Raw genomic sequence first — 16435 nt, 5'->3', positions numbered from 1 at the left:
GAGCGTGGAGAGAAACCTCCTTCACAGAAGGGATTATGGAATAATTAAAGTCAGAGCCTTGAACAAGGCAAAGGGTTAGCACCATGAATCTGAAGTGACTGGACATGTGAATTAGTAACCAGTAGGACGAGGAGCTGAAGACAAAAAAAGGAAAAAGGCAAGAAACCAGTTCTCGATTTTCTAAGATGGAAATGCAAGTCTTTCTTCTTCCAAAAGAAAAAAGTCATTGAACCCTTTCCTTGAAAATAAAACTGAAAGGGGCCACATGTTGCAAAGAAGGGTTTTAACCGTGATGTCACTACACAATCATGTGTAGCCATCAGTTGTTAAGTGCACTGCAAATAGTTCACACCTTAACAATTATGTTACCAAAGTTCGCAGTTGAGAAATATAGACACACACACATATACATATATATACATGTAAGAAAAGAGTAGAGTGTGTGCCAATTGCTCACTGTACTATTGACAATATCACTCTTACAACTGAAAGCATGACTAGGAGAGAGAAGGTGGTGTGACCCTAGATTGCTAGAGTCACAGCAAGAAAAGTTAAGAAAGTGCCATCAGGTCATTTGGACAAAAGAATGCTATATGGCTGTTGGGTTTATAAGAGATCCATTGGAGAAAAACAAGTCACTACATTAAATTATTTTCTACTTACCTGCATCACCCTCTCCAAGAACACATATTCTAAAATGAGACAAGTTATTACATTAAAAATGACCGGCTCTGGCATTTGGAAAACTACACCAAATAATGAAGTAAAAACTGGGTTACAAACATCCTGGTATCAACTCCAACTACCGTCTTTTACCAAACTAAAACTCTAATGATCACTAATTCACTTGCAATCTAGTGCTCCTCCCATATACAAAATCAACAACTTCCAATGTGTCATAACTTTTTTAAAATTTCCCTAACATTTTAGAGGATAATGTAAATATGTCTCCTGGAAAAGTTGAGAAAGATGGAGACACTAGGAAAGGAAAAGACGAAAATACTCCCCTAATCAATGATGTAAAACACAAGGCATGAACAACTGTTAAAAGAATTCTCTATGACATTGATCAAGTCTACTATCTCTACGCCTGGCTCTTTCCTATCAGTCATTTGATACATAAACAAATAGAATAGTGTATTTCATGGGATCAATTCTTTTAGTGGCGTGCTTTCCCTTTGACCACTACATATGCTTTTATGTGTTTGCTTTATTTTCAGGCGGCGTCACATCAGAACACCCTCATCTCGGCAGATCTTTGCCTTAAGGAACCCTACCTCGGCCCTTGATCAACTGTACTCTGTGTTATGGTCAACTCAGAGCCCTACATGGATCAGTGTTTCCTACCGCCTCTCTCCCGTGCGTGGCTCATGTCAGGGAGTATAGTCCACCGAGTGAACAGTAAGCAGTCTTCCCAAAGCATCAGATATGAAAAGGAGGAGACGCGGGGTTGGGTGTGGGACCCCATTCCGTGCCTCAGTGCAGACAAGCTAGAGGTCAATGCATCCCTCCAGAGACTGGGAGAAAAACAGGAGGTTATGAGCACGAGGTTCCCTCTGCAGGCCTTGAAGCAGGGACCTGGAATCAAACTGCTGACACCGTGGATCATGGTTGGTTTGACAGGGAACTCACGAGGAAGATAAGGACGTGAAATAATGAAAATCATAAGAACAGCAGCGAACACTTCTACTGAGCCAAGGACTGCACCCTGAATGTAAACTCTGTGCTGGAACATATCTTAACTCACATGACCCTGAAAGCATCCCGACGTAGTCAATGTTGTTCTTTGCACCATTTGCTAGATGAAGAGACTGGGTACAGTGGCTAGAAAACTCAGCCAGGTTACAAAGCGGATAAATGGCCGAGCCCAAGCTCAGTGCTCTTCTGTGATGCTCTTGGACTACAACTCCAAGTGAAGTCTCTAACGACTATCTCCGCTCGCACTGCCAACACCATCGTCCTCCGTGGAGTGGATGGAGGCAGGCGTGGGCAGGGCAGGGAGCCGGGTGTGGCAGGCCGCCAGATCTAAGGTCTGGCACACAGGTTGCCAGGTGGCTCCCTCCTCTGAGGGGGCCCAGCACACGCCCCAGGGGACTTGGCGGCAGGCCCCAGGGCCCTTTCCCCCGGATCTTGTCCACTTGAAAGGGGCCTGGCCCAGGTGGCCGGTTGGGCTGGTTGGCCAGCCTCCTTTGGACAAAGCAGGCGAGCCCAGCCAGCCTTCCAGTCGCCCCCGGCGTGGCACCAGCGCCCTCAGGCCGAGGGCCTCACGCGTGCCCTCCAACGCGGATTTCTCCTCAGAGCCGTGGCCTGGGCACTAGGAAGGCCAGGCCCTCCCGACTCCAGAGATGATGCTGGGACCCGTCGCCGGAAGGGCCTGCCCGTGTGGCAGCGGCTCCCCAAGCCGGCGGCCTGCTGGGGCCTCACTCACTGCTTGGCCATAAGCCTGTCTCGGCCCTTCGGATTCCACAGAGCCTTTCCTCCACCTGGCTGGAGTCGACAAGTGCGGGCGTGGGGTGAGGCCGTGGTTTTGCCTTTCCAGGAAGAAATGAGGCCCGGGCAAAAGCAGCTGGCCGAGGCAGAGCCTTGACCTGGCACCCCAGTCGGCCTTTGGCCACCAGGTCCAGACCACCGCTTCCAAAGAAGGGAAGCGCCGGCCAGCTGATTGCAAGTGGGGGATGGGAGGGAGACAACAGCTGAAGCCAAGTCCAGCAGGGCGTTGGCGTTCCTTCTTCAGCTGGGACTGGCCTGGCCTGGCGGGCGGGCGGGGCCTCCACTGAGGACCCCCGAGGCCCGCCCTAGGCCCCGGCGGTGGCGGGTGGCGCATGCGCCCTTGGCCTCAGGGGTTGAACCCAAGCCCACAGGGCACTCAAAGCAGCCGGAGAAAGAAGGGGCCAGGGGAGAGGAAGGCAGGTAGGCGAGGCGGGCAGGGCTCGCCCACCTCTTCTCCTCAGGTCCCCGAGAGAGAAAGAGAGAGAGAGAGAGAGAGTGAGAGACAGACAGACAGACAGGCAGGGAAAGAGTGAGAGATCCCTGACCTCTGAGTATCTGCATCCACCACTGCTGCCAACTCACAGGCCATCCCACTTCCCCCCCTCCATCCCCATCCCCAGGCGCGGCCCCCCGGGGCCAGCCACACCACGGAGAGGCCCCTTCATGGTCACCTCCGTGCTGTCCCTTCCGGGCCTGACCCCACTGCAGGGGAACCGGTTCAGACAATCCAATCGTCTACATGTCCCTCTCCATGACAATTGTCTTCTCCAGTCTCACATGCCCAAACCGCACCCCCAACATCCTCCTTTGTCTGCAGCTGGAGATAGGAGGAGAATCTCTGCCATTGTGTTGAGAGACTCAGTTTCGCGGGTTTCTCCCCTGTACACGTGTTCTGAAGCTGGGTATTATTTTCTCCAGCGAACCTGTCTTGTGAAGGATTTGGCCAGCCATAAGAAGCTTCAGGGAAGAGGCGGAGGGGCTTCTCTCTCCGCCCCCGACAGCCCTGAGCTGGGTCAGTGCCTCAGACCTGGCCAGGGGCAGCCCATCCCCCGGCGCCCTCTCCCGGGGCATCCCAGGAAAGCTTCACAGCCAGCCCCACCCCACTCGCCACTGCCAGGACCATCGGCCTCCCTCGGGAGGACGGGGCAGGACAGGGAACCGGGTGTGGGAGGCCGCCAGATCTCAGCTCTGGCACACAGGCTGCCAGGCTGCCTGGTCCTCTGAGGGGGCCCAGCACACGCCCCAGGAAACTTGGCGGCAGGCCCCGGGGCTCTCTCCTCTGGAACTCGTCCACTTGAAAGGGGCCTGGCCCAGGTGGCTGGTTCGACCGGTTGGAAAGAAATCTTTTTCTTCTCTGAGAGACTGTTGCTTGTCATCTCCTGGACATGAGATGACAGACAATTGTTCCCATTTCCCTTTCTACTTGAAACCTGATGGATACATTGCCCACTGCCTTTAGAGACTGCAGGTCTTTCTGAAACTCTTTTCAGTGCGCTGGCTCACTTCAGCATCATTTCATTGTTCCATCCGAAATTCCTTTCAGTTGGATCTATTTTCCTTTCTAATCCTTTTGTATACCTAGATATTTAAAAGCTGCTCAAATCTGTAGTGGAGAAAAGTTGGGTTACAACTCTTTCAGACAGCATGTAAACCCACATTTTAGGGTTTCTACACAAAACGTCTCTGCCATGTTTCTAGCAGCTCTCCTTCCATATATTTTCCTCCAGGACTTCCTGTGACAAAATTGCCTTTCTAAAAGCCAGTCCTCCGTTCACTCTCTTGGCCAGTCACGTTTCCATAGAAAGAAAAAGGACTGGATTTTCCAAAGATGCAACAAGAATGATCAAGTCCCGATTCACACCTAGATATCCTGCTCCTGTTCTCCATGAATTGCAAAATTGAAGTTAATTATCTCGTTCATTTTGTCTAAATCTATTGGGTCACTTTGGCACTGAGCCCCTAAGCTGGTCCACAGCCTGCTTCAGCAGACACCAAACTCTCTCTCAAGTGCCTGCATTCGTGTGCTGAGTAGGTATTGTATTTATTTAGATCGTATTCAACAAAAGATCTTCACGGATTCACTCAAGTACTTAAGCATCTACTATGTGCCCAAAGGTCTTGAAATGTTGGGGGTCTGCAAGGAAGACAGATATGCCTAAACAGATAAATTACACTACTGAAATCATTTGAATGAAAGAGATGTGAATAAACTGCCGTGGGACTCCAGGCAAAGAACCCCCATGGGTTGACCTACAACTAAGAGATACAGCTCTGTCCTGGGGCTCTGAGGAGAAAAACAGCCACCATGGGGGGTGGACAGGCTCTGTACCATCTAAGGAAAGGAAAAGGAAGGGAGAGAAGATAAAGAGAAAACAAGAGAAACGGAAAGGTTTTCTTCTTCTGAGTGTTTCTGCCACCCACTTTTGGAGCACACTGCTTGCTGATGTCCTTTCCGGCCAGTCTTATCCTTCAGCCGGCTTCAGGAGACTTCACCAATTCGATTGTAAGGAGCTGGGCTCCTCCGTGCAGGCAATGCCAACTCCGGAGGGAGCCAGGAGGGGAGCCAAAGATTCACAGGACTCTGCAGCCCTTCTGCAGCTCACTGGTGTGGAGGGGCACCGAGGCTTCACCTTGGCCTCTGTCTCCAAGTTCACATAAAGGAGGGTCGGTTCCTTCCTCGCTAGATGAGCGTGGAGAGAAACCTCCTTCACAGAAGGGATTATGGAATAATTAAAGTCAGAGCCTTGAACAAGGCAAAGGGTTAGCACCATGAATCTGAAGTGACTGGACATGTGAATTAGTAACCAGTAGGACGAGGAGCTGAAGACAAAAAAAGGAAAAAGGCAAGAAACCAGTTCTCGATTTTCTAAGATGGAAATGCAAGTCTTTCTTCTTCCAAAAGAAAAAAGTCATTGAACCCTTTCCTTGAAAATAAAACTGAAAGGGGCCACATGTTGCAAAGAAGGGTTTTAACCGTGATGTCACTACACAATCATGTGTAGCCATCAGTTGTTAAGTGCACTGCAAATAGTTCACACCTTAACAATTATGTTACCAAAGTTCGCAGTTGAGAAATATAGACACACACACATATACATATATATACATGTAAGAAAAGAGTAGAGTGTGTGCCAATTGCTCACTGTACTATTGACAATATCACTCTTACAACTGAAAGCATGACTAGGAGAGAGAAGGTGGTGTGACCCTAGATTGCTAGAGTCACAGCAAGAAAAGTTAAGAAAGTGCCATCAGGTCATTTGGACAAAAGAATGCTATATGGCTGTTGGGTTTATAAGAGATCCATTGGAGAAAAACAAGTCACTACATTAAATTATTTTCTACTTACCTGCATCACCCTCTCCAAGAACACATATTCTAAAATGAGACAAGTTATTACATTAAAAATGACCGGCTCTGGCATTTGGAAAACTACACCAAATAATGAAGTAAAAACTGGGTTACAAACATCCTGGTATCAACTCCAACTACCGTCTTTTACCAAACTAAAACTCTAATGATCACTAATTCACTTGCAATCTAGTGCTCCTCCCATATACAAAATCAACAACTTCCAATGTGTCATAACTTTTTTAAAATTTCCCTAACATTTTAGAGGATAATGTAAATATGTCTCCTGGAAAAGTTGAGAAAGATGGAGACACTAGGAAAGGAAAAGACGAAAATACTCCCCTAATCAATGATGTAAAACACAAGGCATGAACAACTGTTAAAAGAATTCTCTATGACATTGATCAAGTCTACTATCTCTACGCCTGGCTCTTTCCTATCAGTCATTTGATACATAAACAAATAGAATAGTGTATTTCATGGGATCAATTCTTTTAGTGGCGTGCTTTCCCTTTGACCACTACATATGCTTTTATGTGTTTGCTTTATTTTCAGGCGGCGTCACATCAGAACACCCTCATCTCGGCAGATCTTTGCCTTAAGGAACCCTACCTCGGCCCTTGATCAACTGTACTCTGTGTTATGGTCAACTCAGAGCCCTACATGGATCAGTGTTTCCTACCGCCTCTCTCCCGTGCGTGGCTCATGTCAGGGAGTATAGTCCACCGAGTGAACAGTAAGCAGTCTTCCCAAAGCATCAGATATGAAAAGGAGGAGACGCGGGGTTGGGTGTGGGACCCCATTCCGTGCCTCAGTGCAGACAAGCTAGAGGTCAATGCATCCCTCCAGAGACTGGGAGAAAAACAGGAGGTTATGAGCACGAGGTTCCCTCTGCAGGCCTTGAAGCAGGGACCTGGAATCAAACTGCTGACACCGTAGATCATGGTTGGTTTGACAGGGAACTCACGAGGAAGATAAGGACGTGAAATAATGAAAATCATAAGAACAGCAGCGAACACTTCTACTGAGCCAAGGACTGCACCCTGAATGTAAACTCTGTGCTGGAACATATCTTAACTCACATGACCCTGAAAGCATCCCGACGTAGTCAATGTTGTTCTTTGCACCATTTGCTAGATGAAGAGACTGGGTACAGTGGCTAGAAAACTCAGCCAGGTTACAAAGCGGATAAATGGCCGAGCCCAAGCTCAGTGCTCTTCTGTGATGCTCTTGGACTACAACTCCAAGTGAAGTCTCTAACGACTATCTCCGCTCGCACTGCCAACACCATCGTCCTCCGTGGAGTGGATGGAGGCAGGCGTGGGCAGGGCAGGGAGCCGGGTGTGGCAGGCCGCCAGATCTAAGGTCTGGCACACAGGTTGCCAGGTGGCTCCCTCCTCTGAGGGGGCCCAGCACACGCCCCAGGGGACTTGGCGGCAGGCCCCAGGGCCCTTTCCCCCGGATCTTGTCCACTTGAAAGGGGCCTGGCCCAGGTGGCCGGTTGGGCTGGTTGGCCAGCCTCCTTTGGACAAAGCAGGCGAGCCCAGCCAGCCTTCCAGTCGCCCCCGGCGTGGCACCAGCGCCCTCAGGCCGAGGGCCTCACGCGTGCCCTCCAACGCGGATTTCTCCTCAGAGCCGTGGCCTGGGCACTAGGAAGGCCAGGCCCTCCCGACTCCAGAGATGATGCTGGGACCCGTCGCCGGAAGGGCCTGCCCGTGTGGCAGCGGCTCCCCAAGCCGGCGGCCTGCTGGGGCCTCACTCACTGCTTGGCCATAAGCCTGTCTCGGCCCTTCGGATTCCACAGAGCCTTTCCTCCACCTGGCTGGAGTCGACAAGTGCGGGCGTGGGGTGAGGCCGTGGTTTTGCCTTTCCAGGAAGAAATGAGGCCCGGGCAAAAGCAGCTGGCCGAGGCAGAGCCTTGACCTGGCACCCCAGTCGGCCTTTGGCCACCAGGTCCAGACCACCGCTTCCAAAGAAGGGAAGCGGCCGGCCAGCTGATTGCAAGTGGGGGATGGGAGGGAGACAACAGCTGAAGCCAAGTCCAGCAGGGCGTTGGCGTTCCTTCTTCAGCTGGGACTGGCCTGGCCTGGCGGGCGGGCGGGGCCTCCACTGAGGACCCCCGAGGCCCGCCCTAGGCCCCGGCGGTGGCGGGTGGCGCATGCGCCCTTGGCCTCAGGGGTTGAACCCAAGCCCACAGGGCACTCAAAGCAGCCGGAGAAAGAAGGGGCCAGGGGAGAGGAAGGCAGGTAGGCGAGGCGGGCAGGGCTCGCCCACCTCTTCTCCTCAGGTCCCCGAGAGAGAAAGAGAGAGAGAGAGAGAGAGTGAGAGACAGACAGACAGACAGGCAGGGAAAGAGTGAGAGATCCCTGACCTCTGAGTATCTGCATCCACCACTGCTGCCAACTCACAGGCCATCCCACTTCCCCCCCTCCATCCCCATCCCCAGGCGCGGCCCCCCGGGGCCAGCCACACCACGGAGAGGCCCCTTCATGGTCACCTCCGTGCTGTCCCTTCCGGGCCTGACCCCACTGCAGGGGAACCGGTTCAGACAATCCAATCGTCTACATGTCCCTCTCCATGACAATTGTCTTCTCCAGTCTCACATGCCCAAACCGCACCCCCAACATCCTCCTTTGTCTGCAGCTGGAGATAGGAGGAGAATCTCTGCCATTGTGTTGAGAGACTCAGTTTCGCGGGTTTCTCCCCTGTACACGTGTTCTGAAGCTGGGTATTATTTTCTCCAGCGAACCTGTCTTGTGAAGGATTTGGCCAGCCATAAGAAGCTTCAGGGAAGAGGCGGAGGGGCTTCTCTCTCCGCCCCCGACAGCCCTGAGCTGGGTCAGTGCCTCAGACCTGGCCAGGGGCAGCCCATCCCCCGGCGCCCTCTCCCGGGGCATCCCAGGAAAGCTTCACAGCCAGCCCCACCCCACTCGCCACTGCCAGGACCATCGGCCTCCCTCGGGAGGACGGGGCAGGACAGGGAACCGGGTGTGGGAGGCCGCCAGATCTCAGCTCTGGCACACAGGCTGCCAGGCTGCCTGGTCCTCTGAGGGGGCCCAGCACACGCCCCAGGAAACTTGGCGGCAGGCCCCGGGGCTCTCTCCTCTGGAACTCGTCCACTTGAAAGGGGCCTGGCCCAGGTGGCTGGTTCGACCGGTTGGAAAGAAATCTTTTTCTTCTCTGAGAGACTGTTGCTTGTCATCTCCTGGACATGAGATGACAGACAATTGTTCCCATTTCCCTTTCTACTTGAAACCTGATGGATACATTGCCCACTGCCTTTAGAGACTGCAGGTCTTTCTGAAACTCTTTTCAGTGCGCTGGCTCACTTCAGCATCATTTCATTGTTCCATCCGAAATTCCTTTCAGTTGGATCTATTTTCCTTTCTAATCCTTTTGTATACCTAGATATTTAAAAGCTGCTCAAATCTGTAGTGGAGAAAAGTTGGGTTACAACTCTTTCAGACAGCATGTAAACCCACATTTTAGGGTTTCTACACAAAACGTCTCTGCCATGTTTCTAGCAGCTCTCCTTCCATATATTTTCCTCCAGGACTTCCTGTGACAAAATTGCCTTTCTAAAAGCCAGTCCTCCGTTCACTCTCTTGGCCAGTCACGTTTCCATAGAAAGAAAAAGGACTGGATTTTCCAAAGATGCAACAAGAATGATCAAGTCCCGATTCACACCTAGATATCCTGCTCCTGTTCTCCATGAATTGCAAAATTGAAGTTAAGTATCTCGTTCATTTTGTCTAAATCTATTGGGTCACTTTGGCACTGAGCCCCTAAGCTGGTCCACAGCCTGCTTCAGCAGACACCAAACTCTCTCTCAAGTGCCTGCATTCGTGTGCTGAGTAGGTATTGTATTTATTTAGATCGTATTCAACAAAAGATCTTCACGGATTCACTCAAGTACTTAAGCATCTACTATGTGCCCAAAGGTCTTGAAATGTTGGGGGTCTGCAAGGAAGACAGATATGCCTAAACAGATAAATTACACTACTGAAATCATTTGAATGAAAGAGATGTGAATAAACTGCCGTGGGACTCCAGGCAAAGAACCCCCATGGGTTGACCTACAACTAAGAGATACAGCTCTGTCCTGGGGCTCTGAGGAGAAAAACAGCCACCATGGGGGGTGGACAGGCTCTGTACCATCTAAGGAAAGGAAAAGGAAGGGAGAGAAGATAAAGAGAAAACAAGAGAAACGGAAAGGTTTTCTTCTTCTGAGTGTTTCTGCCACCCACTTTTGGAGCACACTGCTTGCTGATGTCCTTTCCGGCCAGTCTTATCCTTCAGCCGGCTTCAGGAGACTTCACCAATTCGATTGTAAGGAGCTGGGCTCCTCCGTGCAGGCAATGCCAACTCCGGAGGGAGCCAGGAGGGGAGCCAAAGATTCACAGGACTCTGCAGCCCTTCTGCAGCTCACTGGTGTGGAGGGGCACCGAGGCTTCACCTTGGCCTCTGTCTCCAAGTTCACATAAAGGAGGGTCGGTTCCTTCCTCGCTAGATGAGCGTGGAGAGAAACCTCCTTCACAGAAGGGATTATGGAATAATTAAAGTCAGAGCCTTGAACAAGGCAAAGGGTTAGCACCATGAATCTGAAGTGACTGGACATGTGAATTAGTAACCAGTAGGACGAGGAGCTGAAGACAAAAAAAGGAAAAAGGCAAGAAACCAGTTCTCGATTTTCTAAGATGGAAATGCAAGTCTTTCTTCTTCCAAAAGAAAAAAGTCATTGAACCCTTTCCTTGAAAATAAAACTGAAAGGGGCCACATGTTGCAAAGAAGGGTTTTAACCGTGATGTCACTACACAATCATGTGTAGCCATCAGTTGTTAAGTGCACTGCAAATAGTTCACACCTTAACAATTATGTTACCAAAGTTCGCAGTTGAGAAATATAGACACACACACATATACATATATATACATGTAAGAAAAGAGTAGAGTGTGTGCCAATTGCTCACTGTACTATTGACAATATCACTCTTACAACTGAAAGCATGACTAGGAGAGAGAAGGTGGTGTGACCCTAGATTGCTAGAGTCACAGCAAGAAAAGTTAAGAAAGTGCCATCAGGTCATTTGGACAAAAGAATGCTATATGGCTGTTGGGTTTATAAGAGATCCATTGGAGAAAAACAAGTCACTACATTAAATTATTTTCTACTTACCTGCATCACCCTCTCCAAGAACACATATTCTAAAATGAGACAAGTTATTACATTAAAAATGACCGGCTCTGGCATTTGGAAAACTACACCAAATAATGAAGTAAAAACTGGGTTACAAACATCCTGGTATCAACTCCAACTACCGTCTTTTACCAAACTAAAACTCTAATGATCACTAATTCACTTGCAATCTAGTGCTCCTCCCATATACAAAATCAACAACTTCCAATGTGTCATAACTTTTTTAAAATTTCCCTAACATTTTAGAGGATAATGTAAATATGTCTCCTGGAAAAGTTGAGAAAGATGGAGACACTAGGAAAGGAAAAGACGAAAATACTCCCCTAATCAATGATGTAAAACACAAGGCATGAACAACTGTTAAAAGAATTCTCTATGACATTGATCAAGTCTACTATCTCTACGCCTGGCTCTTTCCTATCAGTCATTTGATACATAAACAAATAGAATAGTGTATTTCATGGGATCAATTCTTTTAGTGGCGTGCTTTCCCTTTGACCACTACATATGCTTTTATGTGTTTGCTTTATTTTCAGGCGGCGTCACATCAGAACACCCTCATCTCGGCAGATCTTTGCCTTAAGGAACCCTACCTCGGCCCTTGATCAACTGTACTCTGTGTTATGGTCAACTCAGAGCCCTACATGGATCAGTGTTTCCTACCGCCTCTCTCCCGTGCGTGGCTCATGTCAGGGAGTATAGTCCACCGAGTGAACAGTAAGCAGTCTTCCCAAAGCATCAGATATGAAAAGGAGGAGACGCGGGGTTGGGTGTGGGACCCCATTCCGTGCCTCAGTGCAGACAAGCTAGAGGTCAATGCATCCCTCCAGAGACTGGGAGAAAAACAGGAGGTTATGAGCACGAGGTTCCCTCTGCAGGCCTTGAAGCAGGGACCTGGAATCAAACTGCTGACACCGTGGATCATGGTTGGTTTGACAGGGAACTCACGAGGAAGATAAGGACGTGAAATAATGAAAATCATAAGAACAGCAGCGAACACTTCTACTGAGCCAAGGACTGCACCCTGAATGTAAACTCTGTGCTGGAACATATCTTAACTCACATGACCCTGAAAGCATCCCGACGTAGTCAATGTTGTTCTTTGCACCATTTGCTAGATGAAGAGACTGGGTACAGTGGCTAGAAAACTCAGCCAGGTTACAAAGCGGATAAATGGCCGAGCCCAAGCTCAGTGCTCTTCTGTGATGCTCTTGGACTACAACTCCAAGTGAAGTCTCTAACGACTATCTCCGCTCGCACTGCCAACACCATCGTCCTCCGTGGAGTGGATGGAGGCAGGCGTGGGCAGGGCAGGGAGCCAGGTGTGGCAGGCCGCCAGATCTAAGGTCTGGCACACAGGTTGCCAGGTGGCTCCCTCCTCTGAGGGGGCCCAGCACACGCCCCAGGGGACTTGGCGGCAGGCCCCAGGGCCCTTTCCCCCGGATCTTGTCCACTTGAAAGGGGCCTGGCCCAGGTGGCCGGTTGGGCTGGTTGGCCAGCCTCCTTTGGACAAAGCAGGCGAGCCCAGCCAGCCTTCCAGTCGCCCCCGGCGTGGCACCAGCGCCCTCAGGCCGAGGGCCTCACGCGTGCCCTCCAACGCGGATTTCTCCTCAGAGCCGTGGCCTGGGCACTAGGAAGGCCAGGCCCTCCCGACTCCAGAGATGATGCTGGGACCCATCGCCGGAAGGGCCTGCCCGTGTGGCAGCGGCTCCCCAAGCCGGCGGCCTCCTGGGGCCTCACTCACTGCTTGGCCATAAGCCTGTCTCGGCCCTTCGGATTCCACAGAGCCTTTCCTCCACCTGGCTGGAGTCGACAAGTGCGGGCGTGGGGTGAGGCCGTGGTTTTGCCTTTCCAGGAAGAAATGAGGCCCGGGCAAAAGCAGCTGGCCGAGGCAGAGCCTTGACCTGGCACCCCAGTCGGCCTTTGGCCACCAGGTCCAGACCACCGCTTCCAAAGAAGGGAAGCGGCCGGCCAGCTGATTGCAAGTGGGGGATGGGAGGGAGACAACAGCTGAAGCCAAGTCCAGCAGGGCGTTGGCGTTCCTTCTTCAGCTGGGACTGGCCTGGCCTGGCGGGCGGGCGGGGCCTCCACTGAGGACCCCCGAGGCCCGCCCTAGGCCCCGGCGGTGGCGGGTGGCGCATGCGCCCTTGGCCTCAGGGGTTGAACCCAAGCCCACAGGGCACTCAAAGCAGCCGGAGAAAGAAGGGGCCAGGGGAGAGGAAGGCAGGTAGGCGAGGCGGGCAGGGCTCGCCCACCTCTTCTCCTCAGGTCCCCGAGAGAGAAAGAGAGAGAGAGAGAGAGAGAGAGTGAGAGACAGACAGACAGACAGGCAGGGAAAGAGTGAGAGATCCCTGACCTCTGAGTATCTGCATCCACCACTGCTGCCAACTCACAGGCCATCCCACTTCCCCCCCTCCATCCCCATCCCCAGGCGCGGTCCCCCGGGGCCAGCCACACCACGGAGAGGCCCCTTCATGGTCACCTCCGTGCTGTCCCTTCCGGGCCTGACCCCACTGCAGGGGAACCGGTTCAGACAATCCAATCGTCTACATGTCCCTCTCCATGACAATTGTCTTCTCCAGTCTCACATGCCCAAACCGCACCCCCAACATCCTCCTTTGTCTGCAGCTGGAGATAGGAGGAGAATCTCTGCCATTGTGTTGAGAGACTCAGTTTCGCGGGTTTCTCCCCTGTACACGTGTTCTGAAGCTGGGTATTATTTTCTCCAGCGAACCTGTCTTGTGAAGGATTTGGCCAGCCATAAGAAGCTTCAGGGAAGAGGCGGAGGGGCTTCTCTCTCCGCCCCCGACAGCCCTGAGCTGGGTCAGTGCCTCAGACCTGGCCAGGGGCAGCCCATCCCCCGGCGCCCTCTCCCGGGGCATCCCAGGAAAGCTTCACAGCCAGCCCCACCCCACTCGCCACTGCCAGGACCATCGGCCTCCCTCGGGAGGACGGGGCAGGACAGGGAACCGGGTGTGGGAGGCCGCCAGATCTCAGCTCTGGCACACAGGCTGCCAGGCTGCCTGGTCCTCTGAGGGGGCCCAGCACACGCCCCAGGAAACTTGGCGGCAGGCCCCGGGGCTCTCTCCTCTGGAACTCGTCCACTTGAAAGGGGCCTGGCCCAGGTGGCTGGTTCGACCGGTTGGAAAGAAATCTTTTTCTTCTCTGAGAGACTGTTGCTTGTCATCTCCTGGACATGAGATGACAGACAATTGTTCCCATTTCCCTTTCTACTTGAAACCTGATGGATACATTGCCCACTGCCTTTAGAGACTGCAGGTCTTTCTGAAACTCTTTTCAGTGCGCTGGCTTACTTCAGCATCATTTCATTGTTCCATCCGAAATTCCTTTCAATTGGATCTATTTTCCTTTCTAATCCTTTTGTATACTTAGATATTTAAAAGCTGCTCAAATCTGTAGTGGAGAAAAGTTAGGTTACACTCTTTCAGACAGCACGTAAACCCAAATTTTAGGTTTTTGTGGGAGCCCAAGATTTGGCCACCCTGAAATCTCTTTCTTTACCTTTGTTGTTTTATCTAGGGACATTTGACCTCCCCCACTAACTGCCTAACGTATTTGACATGGTGGTTCCTTTCTGGAACAGATCTATCATGATGTATGTAAAGATAACCTAGGGTAAATGTTGCAATAGGAAAGGCACCAACAAGCCCATCTTATCAGACGTTCTGTCTCTCTGGCCACATTCTCTGTATGACCCTTCCAGGAGTTGCCAGACAATCATTTACATTTATAAGGGAAATCCCCTTTGTAAAGGTATATCCGTCTCTGTTTTGAGAAGAGAGCAGGATGGCCTCATTTCTAAAGGCTTATCAATGTGGAAGTTGAGGCCTTAAAGCTGCATAATAACCGTACTCTGGTTTACTGTGCTTTAGTGGTAATCTCCTTTAACTGACTCCCTCCACCCCCAAAGTCCTCCTTTGTCATTGGCTGAACATGGTATTTAAGACGAGAATTTCTGCTATTGTGTTGAGAAACGCAGTGTCCCTGCTTTCTCCCATGTATACATGTTATTAAACATGATAATATTTTTTCCTACTAACCTGTCTTGGTAATTATTTGGCTAGCCATAAGAACCTAAAGGAAAAGCACAGAGGGAGATTCTCCCTCTTCTCCCGTCAGTTTTGGCGCAGTCGCCAGGATCCACACTGTCTGGTAATTTGCCTTCTCTGGCTAAAAGATCTGCCTTTTTGGCAGGTCTAAACACATACTGATTCAAAGTTGCAAGTTGCCTTCTAGCAATAAGTTTGTATAAGACTTCCAAGATGCCCACAGCTGAGAAAAACGGGGTATGATTCCAACTCCTGGAAATAACAACATGCCCCATCTCTCTTACTTCCAGCTAGTAAGGATAACAAATCCTAAAGAAATTTTAGAACAGATTCATATTTGGTGCACTGAAGAGAAATAGCACGTTCTTTGGAGAAGCACGTTCTGAGTCCAAGTTGCAAGTTGCTGTCTAGCAACAAGTTTGTATAGGACTTGCAAAGATTCCCAGAACTGAGCTAGCGTGGGAATGTCGCCAACTCCTAGAAATAACTTCATGCCTAATCTCCCTTACTTCCATCTAGTAAGGATCACATAATTCCTAAAAAATTGTGACAGAGATTCCCAATTAGGGCATTGGGAATGAGTAGCACGTTGCTTTGAGCAAGCACAGTCTCATTGCAGCTGGCAAGCTGCTGTGTAGAAACAAGTTTGTATAGGCCTTGCAAAGATTGCTAGAACTGAGCTAAAGCGGGTATGTCTCTATCTCCTAGAAATAACTTCAAGTCCCATCTCACTTACTTCCATCTAGTAAGGATCACATAAATCTTAAACAAGTTTTGTAACAGATTTCTAATTGGGGCATTGAAAAGAAAGAGCCCGTTCCTTTGAAGAAACACATTCTGATTCCAAGATGCAAGTTGCCTTCTAGCAATAAGTTTGTATAGGACTTCCAAGATGCCCACAGTTGAGAAAAACTGGGTCTGACTCCAAATCCTGGAAATAACATCATGCCCCTTCTCCCTTACTTCATCTAGTAAGGATCACATACATCCTAAAGAAGTTTTGGAACAGATTCATGTTTGGTGCAATGAAGATAAATAGCAATTTCCTTTGAAGAAGCACGTTCTGAGTCCAAGTTACAAGTTGCTGTCTAGCAACAAGTTTGTATAGGACTTGCAAATCTTCCCAGAACGGAACTAGAGTGAGAATGTCTCCAACTCCTAGAAATAACTTCATGCCCGATCTCCCTTACTTCCTTTTATAGTCATATGTGATCTTTATTAGGTGGAAGTAAGGGAGATGGGGCATGAATTTTTTTGTAGGAGTGGAGACATACCCATTGTAGCTCAGTTCTGGGAATCTTTGGAAGTCCTATACAACCTTGTTGCTA

Source organism: Diceros bicornis, chromosome 25 (genome assembly GCF_020826845.1).
Source record: "Diceros bicornis minor isolate mBicDic1 chromosome 25, mDicBic1.mat.cur, whole genome shotgun sequence".
Classification (NCBI taxonomy): Eukaryota; Metazoa; Chordata; class Mammalia; order Perissodactyla; family Rhinocerotidae; genus Diceros; species Diceros bicornis.
This window is presented reverse-complemented; position numbering follows the sequence as displayed.